The sequence below is a fragment of the Crinia signifera genome, chromosome 6, assembly GCF_055691185.1.
Source record: "Crinia signifera chromosome 6, ASM5569118v1, whole genome shotgun sequence".
NCBI classification, from domain to species: Eukaryota; Metazoa; Chordata; class Amphibia; order Anura; family Myobatrachidae; genus Crinia; species Crinia signifera.
The window spans coordinates 75,344,074-75,358,958 of NC_139222.1; the positions used below are offsets into that span (position 1 = coordinate 75,344,074).

Consider the following 14,885-nt stretch of genomic DNA (forward strand, 5'->3'; position numbering starts at 1 on the left):
TTTCTAATTCATTGCTCTCCTATTTCGTCCACCGTTGGAAAATGCAATTTTGCTAGGATGCTTAAAAATCCTATTTTACTGTACAATTGACCTGTTCCTTTTTTCTTTTTAAAAACATATTATTATTATAATTATTATTACTACACAAATTGACTGATCCAAAGTAATGCATTTTTGAAAATCATTTTTTTTTTCAGTTAATTTTTAAACTAACTTGTGAATTGAGTAGTTTTTGCACCCTTACTTAACCCTTTGAATAACAAGTGAATTTGTCAAAATTGGTGTGAATAATGTCAAAGAAAACATTTTTATTCATCATAGTGACCTGTAATATTTACCTTTTATATAGGAAATGTAATAATTTGTTACCAAACTTTTTCTTACCCAAGAATTTATGTAACAAATGTGAGGGAGACGCTGGCATTTTTACCGGATATTTTGCATATTTTTCACATCTCTCACAGAGATGTTGGCATTGTTAATGGATATTTTGCGAATCGCTCACAGAGATGCTGGCACTCAAAGGGTTAATTAGCTCTGACCCAGGGAAAAACGTTATACTGTACACCGTTAAAAAGGACCATTCTTGTTCTGCTGCATTTTTTCACTGCATGTAAATTTTTGCCACAATTAAAACTGTATTAAAGAAATGAAGACCGAAAGTGTAATTTCCCTTAAATGACTCTGAGACCTCCTGTAATTTAACCATCATGTATGGTATTTTATACACTTCCTTTAGAATACTGAGACTAGTCATTCGCTAATTATATTCAGGTGCACACATTTCTGGGCACAAAATATTGGGTACTTATGTAGTATCTGGGCTGCCGATTTAGAAATCGGATCGGATCGCATCGCATCGTATCGCATCGCATGCGACCAAATCGTATGCGATGCGATGGTCAAGATTTTTCCATAGGATTCAATGTTAAAATGGTCTGAGTCCATTTTAACATAGAATTTAATGGGAAAAAGGGGTCCTTTTCCTTTCCCCACTATCCAAGTGGGCATGGAGTTGGATATAAACCTGTGGCGAGCGTAGCGAGCCACCGAGCCCGAAGCGTGGCGAGCGTAGCGAGCCCCGCGAGGGGACACAGAATACTTTTTAAGAAATATGCGTTCGCTCGACACGCTTCGGGCTCGGTGGCTCGCTGCGCTCGCCACGCTATATAAAATCAACTCTATGCCCACTTGGATAGTGGGGAAATGAACAGGACCTTCTTAACATTGAATCCTATGCAAAATCGCATCGAATCGCATCGCATCGCATCGCATCGCATCTGATTGTATGCCTTAAGGTAAGGCATACAATCACAAAATCGGCAGCCCAGATACTACATAAGTACCAAATATTGTATAACAGTAGAAAATATATATACACATAATAAAAATTGATAAAAAAAAAATAACACATCATCAATAATGTACATTGTCCAGTCCAATGGGTATTATATATTAGCTTTAAATATATATATATATATATATATATATATATATATATATATATATATATATTCACACACACAATATTTGTGACAATAGTGGTTTGGCACCTACAATTTGCACAGTGTATCTAGTAATAAAATCCACAATCCAGTGGGACAAAAGGAAGTACATGTCCAGTCTGGTTTTATTTCTAAAATCTTCAGTATGTCAGCACAGGATAAACTGAATGATCTTCAATCAAGATTGCATAGCAGAGAAAACCGTTTCATCTGAAAAAGACTTCATCAGGGACAAAAGATTTATTATATAAATACAAACATTGAATCAATATAATAATATATAAAAATATATTAAAAAAGTATACATCCATTTTACAATAATACAATATCCATTTTCTAAGAAAAGAAGGAAGAAGGACAAGAAAAGAGAAATGGTGATGGTGATTAGGTTCTTGATAATTCAAGTGAAGTGATATAGAAAAAGGGTGTATAGCTTCCAACACTAATAATTGCTTAAGGTAACAATTATCCATTTATTTAGATTCAAAATTGATTTAGAACCTAAAAATGATTTTTTTTAATAGTCATAAGTTCCACATCAATGATATGTAATGGAAATTTTTAGGGAGTGGTACGATGAGAATACATACCAATAATTAAAAAGAATTACTTATAATGAGTTAAATCATTATAAGATCACAGGTATACACACCTAGGTTACAAAGGGAAAAATTCACCTATCGAATGCTGAAGTCTTTTCAGATGAAACGCTTTGGGTTTTCTCTGCTATGATTGAAGATCATTCTGTTTATCCTGTGCCAACATAATAAAGATTTTATTAAAAAAAACAAGATGGGACATTTACATCCTTTTGTCTCACTGGATTGTGGATTTTGTTGCTGGATCTATTGTTTAAATTGTAGGCGCCAAACCACTATTGTCGCACATTGTTCTAGGATTGTTCCCAGCCTTCAGGTAATTTAGTGGTCAGGCTGCTTAAGAAGTACTTAATTTACTATTCCTATTCAGATAATACTTAGTAGGTAGCTTGAATGGCATCCTGTAACCATAGAGAGTTTATTAAAAATGGTCAGTTATCATGGTTTTTATGTCCAAAGGGCCTGATCCTTCTCAGTAAGTAATGCAATAAATAACAAGTAAAAATGTGTCTGGATCAAACCATGGTGCCATGCAAAGGAAGCAAATACATTCTTTTTTTTTGTGCAGGGTAAATACTGGCTGCTTTTGCCTGTAGCCCACAAATGTTTTAAATCTTTATTTTTGCACTGCAATTTAGATTTCTGTTTGAACACACACCTAATCCAAATGAAAATCTCTCTGCACATATTACATCTGCCCCACCTTCACTGCAGCATCATTTTACCCAGTAGCTTGCTTTTATGCTTTACTCATACACAAAAAAAAATAGGCCCTGAATCTGCATATACATATTTCCATAGAATTTAAGTTTACTTAAAATGTAAACTTTATAAAAGTTGACATAAAATCAATACATTTTGTGTAGGATAAAAACAATTCTTCAAATGTATTATAGTAAACAAGTGAACTAAAAAAAAGAGCGCAGATAGTCAGACATGCAGCTATCAGAGCACAATTAGTGTTTGCCCATCCACTGAAAGATAATAAATATGTGAAACAAGAATTTAGTGACTGATATAGTGCTTTGAGTGATGTCATGCAGATTAACAACACCTTCAAGTGAAAAAAGGTAGGATATACATAACTTGGTTGTTACGTTTATAGAGCCACAAATTGGGAAGGGAGAGATGGTCTGAAATTACAAGAAAAGCAGCACCCCTTACCCAGTCACGGGTATCACATCAGGGGTGAGACTCACAAAAAAAGAGATCCTAGTGTAGTAATTATGGTAAAAGATAGAAAGGGATTCACAAAACCGGTATAGGGATCCTCCTCATCGAACACCAGGAAATCAGGGCAGGTAGGCAGGGAAGTCTGGATAGAGCTGGTAAGTACCACCACTTAACGCGTTTCAGGCGCACTGGTCCTTCTTCAGAAGTGTGTGAAGAAAGAAGGACCAGTGCATCCGAAACGTGTAATTTCAGACCATCTCTGCCTTCCCAATTTGTTGATCTGTAAACACAACAACCAAGTTATGTATATCCTACCTTTTTTTCACTTAAAGGTGTTGTTTATCTGCATGATGTCACTCAGAAAGCGCTATATCAGTCACTAAATTCTTTTTTCATATGTATTATTGCAGTAAATCTAATATTCAGTATTTTGGAAACTCCATATTCCAAGGACTACAAATAGTTAAGCGCCCTATTTCACAACAACTGTGCCTTTCTTCTATAAACCTAGATAGTGCAGTGTGAGGAAAATGAGAAATCAGTCATTGCTTTTTTGAATTCTTCTTTGCGTTTGGTATCATCTCGCTAACATGCTCCTACTCCACAGTCACACCCAGATGTATCAGTCTGAGTGGCAAGCCAGCCTTAATCCTGACCAGTGGGTGCAGCTCAGCAGGGACAGATATCATGGGAAAGAATCATGCAGAACACATCAAAGGCAGAAGCGATTAGCCTGTTTTACAGTTTGAGCACAGCAAGGCTTTGATTCCAGTTAAATTTTTGGGAGGAGGAAAAAATATTTTCGGAAATATTTTTTACAGCTGCAGCCCATCTGGATCGGAGACTGCTGGGAAAGTTAATTGCTTAAAGTTCCACAGAGTTCAACTTAGAATTGAGTTATCTCCTGGTGCTAACATTTAATATATGCAGATTCATTTTTTCCCATGTTTTTAATTACACCTAATGTTAAACTTTGCATGTGATAATGTAACGTGCACTAGAATGGTACTGTATATTCTATGTGGAATTATTCACAAGGCACTGTAGGTGAATGTCATCACAGAGTTCAGTGATGGAATGACAAGATCACAGTTTTATTTTGTCATAGCATGCCAGAACCCGGGGATCACTCACCATGTCCGACAGACCTGGAACATGGGCCGGCAGCTGGGCAGCGAGTTCCTGACACCCACTGTTGTAGTCCTCTCAGGGCCAGATTTATAAAGCTTCAAAAAGTGATAAAGTGGAGAGTGATAAACAATCAGCCAATCAGCTCCTACCTGACCTTTTTCAATACCAGCCTGTAAAATGGGAGGTAGGAGCTGATTGGCTGGCTGTTTTTTATCTCCATTTTTTCACTTTTTGAAGCTTGATACATCTGGCCCTTAGTCTGCTTCCTCTACTGTATATGCAACTCCCATGTTATGGATGCTCACAAAGCTCAGTACTTAATGTAATTTAAAGGGCTGGACGAGCCTAAACTTTGATGTCACATTATCTCCCAAATTTGAGCTTCACCAATGTTAGGAAGTTCCTGGGGACACTCCTGTGCCAGATTATAGGCTTCCATACTCCAGCCATCCTGGATTCCTGTATTTTGTGCTTCATTCCTGGCATCCACCTTCCTGTGTTCTCTCTGTGTTCCTGCCAACCAACACTGCAATCTGCTATATCAATGTCCGACCCATTGCATACAACCTCCATACCTGGGAGCCCTGAATGTCTAAACCTCCTTGGGGGGGGGGGGGTCGGAGGGTCTCTGGGAATACTACTAGCATGTTAGACTCTGTCCAGGTCTCTGTCAATCCCCACAGGTTACATATATCCCCTTCACATAGCAAATGCCGGGCCACATTCGGAAATTAGGACGTGGGTCCGTTCTGGGAGTGACTTTGCATTTGTGGTGTATAGTCCCCCGCAGCAACCCGGCAAAAAGCCAGGTCGCCGACACCAGACAGGGGCGGGGCCCTGGGAAGTCATCGGGAGCAGGGGGAGGAAGCAGTGCAAGGAATTGATGTGGACGCTGGACCCAGAGTACCTGTTTACACAGAACAGCAACCCAAGTCCAACCTGTGACTTACCTTTCTTTTACCCTGGTCAGAATGTCCGGTTGCTGGACCTGGGAAATTTGCATTGATGCTTACACACATACCTCAACCCTGGTTATAGCTGGGTTGATGATGTATCAAGGGATGTTAAAGGGATTATAGGATATTTTTAAAACAACTGTGCTTAAGCATGGATATCCTTAAAACCTGAATGGTAATGGTGTAGTTTGGAAAACTGTACTAAAGTGATGCCATCCGAAGTACTGAATGTGCATGTGCACTAAAGATGCTCATCTGGAAAACGTGCAAGGTCTAGTAAGGAAGAGGATGTGTTTCACGCCTGTTATTGACTCACACCTGCACTGTGGCACACACATGGGACTCAAAAAGCTAGATTGTCCTGTCAAAGTGGGGCAGTTGGGATATATGTCAATATGCCCCATAACACCATCCCTTTATGTCACACAGGGGTAGATGTATGAAGCAGTGATGAGGGAGGAGAAGTGAGACAGATGAGAAGTGGCCAATGGCAACCAATCAGCTGCTCTGTATAATGTTATATTATGCAAATTATAGATGTTACTTCAGTGCTGATTGGTTGCCATGGGCTACTTCTCCTCTGGCTCACTTCTCCTCCCTTATCACTGCTTCATACATCTACACCACAGTGCCCTTCCCCCTCCCCCCAGTGCCCTCCTCTCCCATTGCTGGCTCCTTACAGTTATAGGCTCTGGGTTCTCCATACACTGCAGAGCAGCTCCTGAGTCCCCTCATCTGGGTCAGCTACCACAGTGCTCGGTTACTACCACAGTGCTAAGTAGCCCCACCATCGATGTGCTAAATCATAAAATTCTCATCACTGTGGGAGGGACAAGGGGGAAATTTACTAAAATGGGAATTCTGTTTCGCAATCAGACTCTAATTCTTATTTTTTTTAGCACCTTCTACAAGATAATAGATAGTATCTGATTGGTTTCCCATAGCAACATCCCATGTGAAATAGAACTGTCATCTTAGTAAATTTTCCTCCAAGTCTCCTATCACTCCACAATATGGCGAGAGACTGTCTGAGAGTGACAGTCAGACTACTTGTGATGACACCCCCACAGAAGTGGTGCCCGATGCGGACCACTTTCCCCCTTAGTATGCAACTGGGTCCCTGAAACCATCTGTCCCAACCTTTTGCTGAACATGGGCCAGATTCTGTAAGCTTCAAAAGTGATAAAATGGAGTGTGATAAACAGCCGGCCAATCAGCTCATACCTGACATTTTTCAAACACAGCCTATGACATGGCAGGTAGGAGCTGATTGGCTGGCTGTTTATCACTCTTAAGGCCCCCATACACTAGGGCGACTTGTTCTTAGGACAAGTCGCCCCCGACTTCCCCCTGAGCTTCCCCGGCTGCCGGGGGGAGCTTGATTAGATTGGCACTTGATGTGCCATTTTTTACATGTGATAAATCGTCTCGATTTATCACATGTAAAAAACCCGGGGAGCAGGGGGGGGGGGGCTACAGAGCAGGGGGGGCTGGGGACGCTGCGGGGGACACAGGCGGCATAGAGCCGGGTAGAGGGAGCCGGGAGCTGTCAGTGCTAGAAAAAAAAGCCTATACAATGAATGGGCAGCCTGTGATTGGCTGAGCGCTCTCTCAGCCAATTGCTGACTGGCTGAGAGAGCGCTCAGCCAATCACAGGCCGCCCATTCATTGTATGGGATTTTTTTTTTATTCAATACTGACAGCTCCCGGCTCCCCCTGCCGGCTCTATGCCGCCTGTGTCCCCCGCAGCGTCCCCAGCCCCCCCTGCTCCCTCCACCGCCGCGCCGCCCCACTAGGTCCCAAGTCGGGTGGTCGGACGTGCAGCAGGTCCGACCACCCGACGCAGATCCGATGCGCACGGGACCACGCATCGGATCTGAGGGGACATCAAAACTAGCCGATTTTGGTCCGATTTCGACCAGATCCGACTGATCTTCCCGAAATCTGACCAAAATCGGCTAGTGTATGGGGGCCTTTAGAGAATCTGGCCCTTTGTCTTTTCAAGTTTGAACAATAGCAGTAAACAAAACATGAAATACATTCTGTACTGTAAACCAGGCACATTTGCTGTTCGTATTTAAAGTAAATTAGGATAATTTATTTAATTAGCATTGTGTTCCTGCACCCTGTGTACTGCACTGTGTTCTAAAGTATATATACAGTATATATCTCCTCATTATCTAAGGTAAAGTGGCACTGCTGACACAAATCTGTATTTTCTGTATACCTGTTCATAGTGTGAGAGTTACTCCTTGAAGTTCATGCCGTTGAGCAGCTGATTGAGGTCAAGGTTTTGTTTGAAGGGCAGATACCATAATTAATCCTGGGAAGTAATCCACACAACATTTTGGCAGATTTATGAAGAAAGTCTCAAGCCTTAGTGACTCTGCTATCCCATCACTCATTTCTAGGCTAAGCAAATGACTTATTCTGTAATAGACTACGTTCCAGAAAAGGCATTTCATTTGGTCAGCTTTCTGGGTTAACGCAGATTAATTGGCCTTCATCTTCTAGCTCTGGACAGGTCTTGATGCTCGTGTAAGAAAGGACCAGGTCGATGAAATAGTGAATATGGAAAGCCCTTGATCATGTTGTACACAATGAGCAATTTAAAAATGGAATCTCCGAAGAGAGATTGTGTGGCCAATTATCTTACTCATTGACTGGATTTAATGTTAATGTTTAGAACTAGCAGAGCTTTGATGCCATTATCCAATTGTTGCCTGACATTGGGTACAGTATACTGAAGGGATGTTATGGATTTGTCAAGAATGTGCAGGGGAGAGACCTCAAGGTTAAATGAGAGAAATGGCCTGAAAGGTTGATGAAATATTTATGCACCAAAAAGTGCATCCGTCGCAGATTCCTTGATCCCCATTTAACTAGATTCATTTTAGTGAAATGCAACCTTGACGGCGCAAATATGTATTAATAAATTATCTATGAAAGTCACTGCACCTTAACAGTTGATTTCAATGTGTTATTGAATTTCATAATCGGTCATACCTGGGGTCAATGATAGAACAAAACGTCAGTGTATCTTAAAAAAAAAAAAAAAAACAATTTCAATTTAAAAAAAGGAATAGTAGAAACGTTGTATTAACATCCTAATAGCTGATGACTGCATCTACTTCAAATGCACTCAATAAATTCAATAGGCCTCAACAATATATAAACACAGTTTAAAATAAATATAAATATATAACGACTGGACACAAGTTGTGTGAAATTGTTCAGCTTTATTATTTCAATAAAACACATGGTGGCGGAACAAAGAACATGTCACAACTGAAGGGCTGGATGAAGTTGTGTGGTGTGTAGCAACCGGAGACGGACCAGAGGAGGAAGGATTAAATCGTGCAGGTTTAATAATAGAATTCATAAATGGAACAATACACACTTGAATGCTTTCTTTAAGCGGCAGTTAGTGGTAAATAATAATTGAGCCAGCATGGCACTTTGAAAGAAGATAAGTTCATTTAAATAATGACAGTTCAAGGCACTGAGGACGGCAGGCTAGGGTCTGAAGAATGAGAGGATCTGGAAAGAGAATGTACTTGATGGTATGAAGGATCCTTGAAGACTGAAAGAAGATGGTGACTGAAGAATGAAGAATTTGCTTGGAAGCAGAAGACTTGAAGAGCGAGGCCAGGGAGCTCAGGGATGCAGGCAGGAACCAGACTGTGGAGAGAACTGGCAGCGATGGGGTTAAGCAGAACCTGGATCAACCACAGAGCACTGGAAGCAAGGCACCAAGTCAGGAGAGGTGAGTCAGAGAGCCGGAGTCAGCTGGGAGCTGTGAATGCCTCTGGAGACTCTTTGTACTGACACTGAACAGGCCTAGGCAGATCCCCTATATCCCTAGAGGGCGGCTGCCATTGGCTGTCAGGTCAGTATGGGCGGAAACCTCAGACATGAGCCAATCTGCTATTTGCCCTTAACCAAGATGGCGGAGCCGGCCTCCCGGCGCCCCTACAGCACACACCGCTACACTTGCCGGCGTCCCACGCTGCCTGCTGCCCACCAGACTGCCGCTGCCTGCTGCCGCTGACCTGGAGACCACTACATGCTAGCCGACGGCGGGCGCGGACGGGTGAGTAGTATGCCCGCCGCGCACCGCCGCGGCTGCGTGTGACAGTACCCCCCCCTTTCTGGGTGACCCCAGGGCACCTACGCACCTTGTGTGGATTCCTTTGAAAGAATTGTCTCACCAGACGGGGAGCTTGGAGGTCTGCAGCATCAACCCAGGAATTCTCTTCAGGACCGAATCCAAGCCACTCTACCAGATACTGAAGATGGGTATTGCGACAACGTGAGTCGATAATGCGCCTCACCTCGAACTCTGTCTCTCTCTCTGAGCCAATCTTGGGCGGCTTAGGCACCTTCTTCTGATATAAATTCAATCTCAAAGGCTTCAGAAGAGACACATGGAAAGAATTCGATATCTTCAAGGAAGAAGGGAGCTGTAGTCTGTAGGCCACCGGATTAATCACTTGAGTGATTAAGTATGGCCCGATGAACCGAGGAGCCAACTTCATGGAGGGTAACCGAAGGCGTATATGGCGGGTAGACAGCCATACTCGATCTCCAACCTTCAATCTAGGAGCCGCTCTTCTTTTTCTGTCCGCCATCCTTTTATATCGAGCGGATGCTTTGAGGAGAGCGGTATGAACGTCTGACCAGATTTTTGCAATCCGTTGTAGAGAAGAAGCAGCTGCAGGGACATTGGACAACGATAAATCTGAGAACTCTGGAGATCGGGGATGTTTGCCAAAGACAGTAAAAAAGGGAGTGGTGCCGGAGGATGAATGATAGGAATTGTTGTGCGCAAATTCCGCCCAAGGCAGAAGGTCTACCCAGTCGTCTTGAGAGGAAGAGACGAACAAACGAATGAAGGCTTCCAAGTCCTGGTTGACACGTTCTGTCTGTCCGTTGGTTTGTGGGTGGAAAGCAGTGGAGAACTTGAGCTTGACTTGTACAGCGGAACAGAGGGCCCTCCAAAACTGTGCGACAAACTGTACTCCACGGTCGGATATAATCTCTTTGGGCAACCCATGGAGTTTGAAGATGGTGGAAATGAAGAGCTGAGCCAAAACTGGAGCGGATGGGAGGCCTTTCAATGGGAAGAAGTGCACCATTTTAGAAAACCGGTCAACTACCACCCAGATTACCGTATGCCCTTTGGAGGGAGGAAGTTCGCAGATAAAGTCCATAGACAGGTGGGACCATGGTTCTGTTGGTATGGCTAGAGGTAGAAGAGGACCGGCAGGGGACGTTCTGGAGGACTTATGCTGAGCGCATTTTACACAGGAGGCAACAAAGCTGGTTACATCGCGACGAATGGTAGGCCACCAGTATGAACGCAACAGGAACATTAAGGTCTTCTGTGCCCCCGTATGCCCTGCAAAACGGGAAGCGTGTGCCCAGGACAGCACTCTCTTGCGGAGATTGAGAGGAACGAAGGTCTTGCCTGGTGGGGGTGAAGGCTGGACTGTTACTTGAGCAAAGACCAGCGGATCGAGGATTGGTCGAGGCGGAGTAGATGGGCGAATGAACCCTTTATTCAAGTTCTCACGAATGTAGTCAGACATAACCTTGGTCTCAGGTAGAGACAAGGGGTAGATGCGGCCCCGAGGTGGAAACTTCCCAGGCATCAACTCAATCGGACAGTCCCAGGGACGATGAGGCGGCAGGGTATCGGCACCTCCCTTGCTGAAGACGTCAGAAAAAGAAGAATATGGTGTGGGTATCGACAAGGGTGAAGCTGGTGAAGACGAAAGACTGGGGCCTCCCTCTTCTTGAGGATTAGTTTGATGGAGTGGAATGACACGAGGCATGCAAGTAGTTAGGCAGTTCGTACCCCAGGCTTTGATCTCCATACTGGACCAATCAATATGAGGATTGTGTTTAGCAAGCCATGGTAGGCCCAGGACTACCTGGTGTGACGACTGAGGAAGGACCAAAAACTCTAGAGTCTCTTGATGTAAAGCACCCACGAGAACCGTCACAGGATTGGTTTGAAGAGTGATTTGCCCACTGCTGATGCGACTCCCATCTACTGCAGTGAGGACCAAGGGATGGGCCAAAGGTTGCACCGCCACGGAATGTTGAAAGACGAAAGAAGAAGAAAGGAAGTTTCCAGCCGCTCTGGAATCTAGTAAGGCCTGAATCTTGATTTTCCCCTGAGGGCACACAAGGGTAACCGGAATGGTGGAAACAGTTGAGGAGGGAGATGAAAGCAGGACTCCTAACCTGACCTCCCTCAGGGAGGTTAGGAGCGGTCGTTTCCCGGACGCAGTGGACAGGAAGACAGCAGATGAGCGGAAGAACCGCAGTACATGCAAAGATTCTCTCGACGTCTACGGGATTTTTCTTCTAAGGAGAGCCGGGAGCGGTTGATCTGCATGGGTTCATCTGGGGGTGTAGTTGTGGAGGAACCTGGTCTAGGAACAGGAACAGCGTTGGTGTTGAAACGAGAGCGGAGACAATCGGAGCTATTTCTCTCTAGTTGACGCTCCTGCATCCGTAGATCTACTTTGTTGCACAAGGAGATGAGTTCAACCAAAGTAGCAGGAGAGTCACGGGTAGTTAATTTGTCCTTGATACGACCTGCCAGCGCATTCCAGAAGGCGGAGACGAGAGCCTCTTCGTTCCATTTTAATTCCGAAGCCAGAGTCTGGAACTGCACAACATATTGTCCCACTGAACGACTACCCTGGCGAATCCTCAGAATCACAGTAGTGGCAGAAGACACTCTGCCAGGTTCATCGAAGATGCGACGGAAAGAGGTAATGAAAGCTTCATAGTCATTGAGCAGGGGATCAGCGCGTTCCCAGAGAGGGGACACCCAGTCCAGAGCTGACCCTGCCAGGAGAGACACAATATATGCCACTTTTGCCTTGGAGGTAGGGAAGTGAGATGACTGTAAGGTGAAATGAACATCGCATTGGTTCAGAAACCCACGGCATCCCTTCGGTGAACCATCATATTTGCTGGGGGTTGGTAATTGCATATGATGAGGAACTACGGGTCCAGGTATAGGAACAGGAACTGGAACCTCTGGTGCTGCAGTCACAGAAACTGAGGGAGCCGCCTGGGGCGGAGACAAGGCCTGAAGAAATTGAGCCACTTGGCGTTGGGTAGCCTCTACTTGCTCCAGACGAGCCACGATGCTGTGAAATGCGTCCGCCATGGAAGCCTGTTCTTCACCCGACTCCATCGGGTCAGTACAAACTGTCACAACTGAAGGGCTGGATGAAGGTGTGTAGCAACCGGAGGCGGACCAGAGGAGGAAGGATTAAATCATGCAGGTTTAATAATAGAATTCATAAATGGAACAATACACACTTGAATACTTTCTTTAAGCGGCAGTTAGTGGTAAATAATAATTGAGCCAGCATGGCACTTTGAAAGAAGATAAGTTCATTTAAATAATGACAGTTCAAGGCACTGAGGACGGCAGGCTAGGGTCTGAAGAATGAGAGGATCCGGAAAGAGAATGTACTTGATGGTATGAAGGATCCTTGAAGACTGAAAGAAGATGGATGATGACTGAAGAATGAAGAATTTGCTTGGAAGCAGAAGACTTGAAGAGCGAGGCCAGGGAGCTCAGGGATGCAGGCAGGAACCAGACTGTGGAGAGAACTGGCAGCGATGGGGTTAAGCAGAACCTGGATCAACCACAGAGCACTGGAATCAAGGCACCAAGTCAGGAGAGGTGAGTCAGAGAGCCGGAGTCAGCTGGGAGCTGTGAACGCCTCTGGAGACTCTTTGTACTGACACTGAACAGGCCTAGGCAGATCCCCTATATCCCTAGAGGGCGGCTGCCAGGTCAGTATGGGCAGAAACCTCAGACATGAGCCAATCTGCTATTTGCCCTTAACCAAGATAGCGGCGCCGGCCTCCCGGCGCCCCTACAGCACACACCGCTACACTTGCCGGCGTTCCACGCTGCCTGCTGCCCACCAGACTGCCGCTGCCTGCTGCCGCTGACCTGGAGACCACTACATGCTAGCCGACGGCGGGCGCGGATGGGTGAGTAGTATGCCCGCCGCGGCTGCGTGTGACAGAACATCTACATATCTGTGGAACCGCTAGACTTAATGCATGTTCACTTCAAGCAATATCTGCATTGGCTACCTTCCCTAACAACTATGACAGAGAAGGGTGAGGTCTCTGACTCCCATAACACTAATACATACAGTACAAAACCTGCATGGGCAGGTGGACCTGTAGACCCAGTTACATTGAATCAGCCTACTTCAGTGGTGCAAGTAGAAAAAATGACTTAGTGGTACTGTGCCGCGCGCCTAAGGCGTGCACCAAAAAATGGGTGTGGCCGGGGGTGTGGTCAGGGGCGTGGTCATATGACACTAGGGGGAGTGGCTGGAATATTGCATGCCGAAGGCACATGGCCAAAATTTACACAGTAATGCCTGTTACGCGTCCAACACCCAATACATATGACCCATGCCATAATGCCCGTTACACATTATGCCCCACACCGTAATGCTCATTGCACCGTACAACTGATGCCCATTACTAATATGCCCCCACAGTGCCAGATATCATATGCCTCCACAGTGCCACACATATTTGCCCCCACAGAGCTAAGTATGCCCCCACAGTGCCACACATATATGCCCCCAGTGCCAGATATGCCACCACAGTTCCACACATATCAGGGCCATCTTAACAGAACGACGGGCCCCTGGGCAAAACAATTCACTAGGCCCCATCCCCACCCCCCCTGCACAACACAGGAGGTGCGCTGCAGGGAGACATCACCTAACAGCAGCAGCAAGCACTAGCCCCCTTCCCTGTGCTGCTAAGCTCACCTGCCACGTGTGCAGGGCACTGTGCTGCTGCTGACCCCGCTCACCCTGCCAGGGGCCAGATGTACAGAGCACACAGGCCACAGCCCACTGTACACACAGTACAGCCCCTGCCACCAGTAACCAGCGGTGGGCACCAGGCTTGGAGCTGCTGCTCCCACTCTGGTGGGGGGGGTTGTCACACACAATGGTCTGATGGCAGTGGGGAGGATGAGAGGCATCATAGTGGAGATTAAGGGCGGCAGCACTGCCAGCGCTGACTAATCAAAAGTGCTGGCAAGGACAGAGAGCCACAGGGATCGCTGTTACCTGGTTGATGCTGCAGCGTCGGCAGATGATCTCTGGGACTGTCAGTCTCCTCCTCGCACTGAGTAACAGGGAGAGGGTGAGCGATAGCACAGTAACACATCTTCTGTATTCCAGGTGCCTGTATGTGTGCAGTACAATACTCAAACCCACAGTGGGACTGAGTATTGTACTACACGCATACAGGCGCCCTGGACCGCTGTCACCTTCACTCAAGGCGTGAGCTTCTCCCCTCATGCTGGGCGCGCTGCCACTGACTTACAGGCAGAGCACGCTGTCATTCAAGTATGTAACAGCGCGCAGGTATGTCCCCTTATGAAGGGAGCACATTGCCGAAACATTGAATAAATAGAAGTGTATTTTGTTTGCCATTACACCTAG

At 45.3% G+C, this 14,885-nt stretch overlaps 1 protein-coding gene across 3 annotated transcripts in view; it reads left to right on the top strand.

Moving 5' to 3' along the window:
• Positions 1-14,885, top strand: part of CDH23 (cadherin related 23) — a 914,269-nt gene that overhangs the window by 407,822 nt on the left and 491,562 nt on the right. The window lies entirely within an intron of this gene.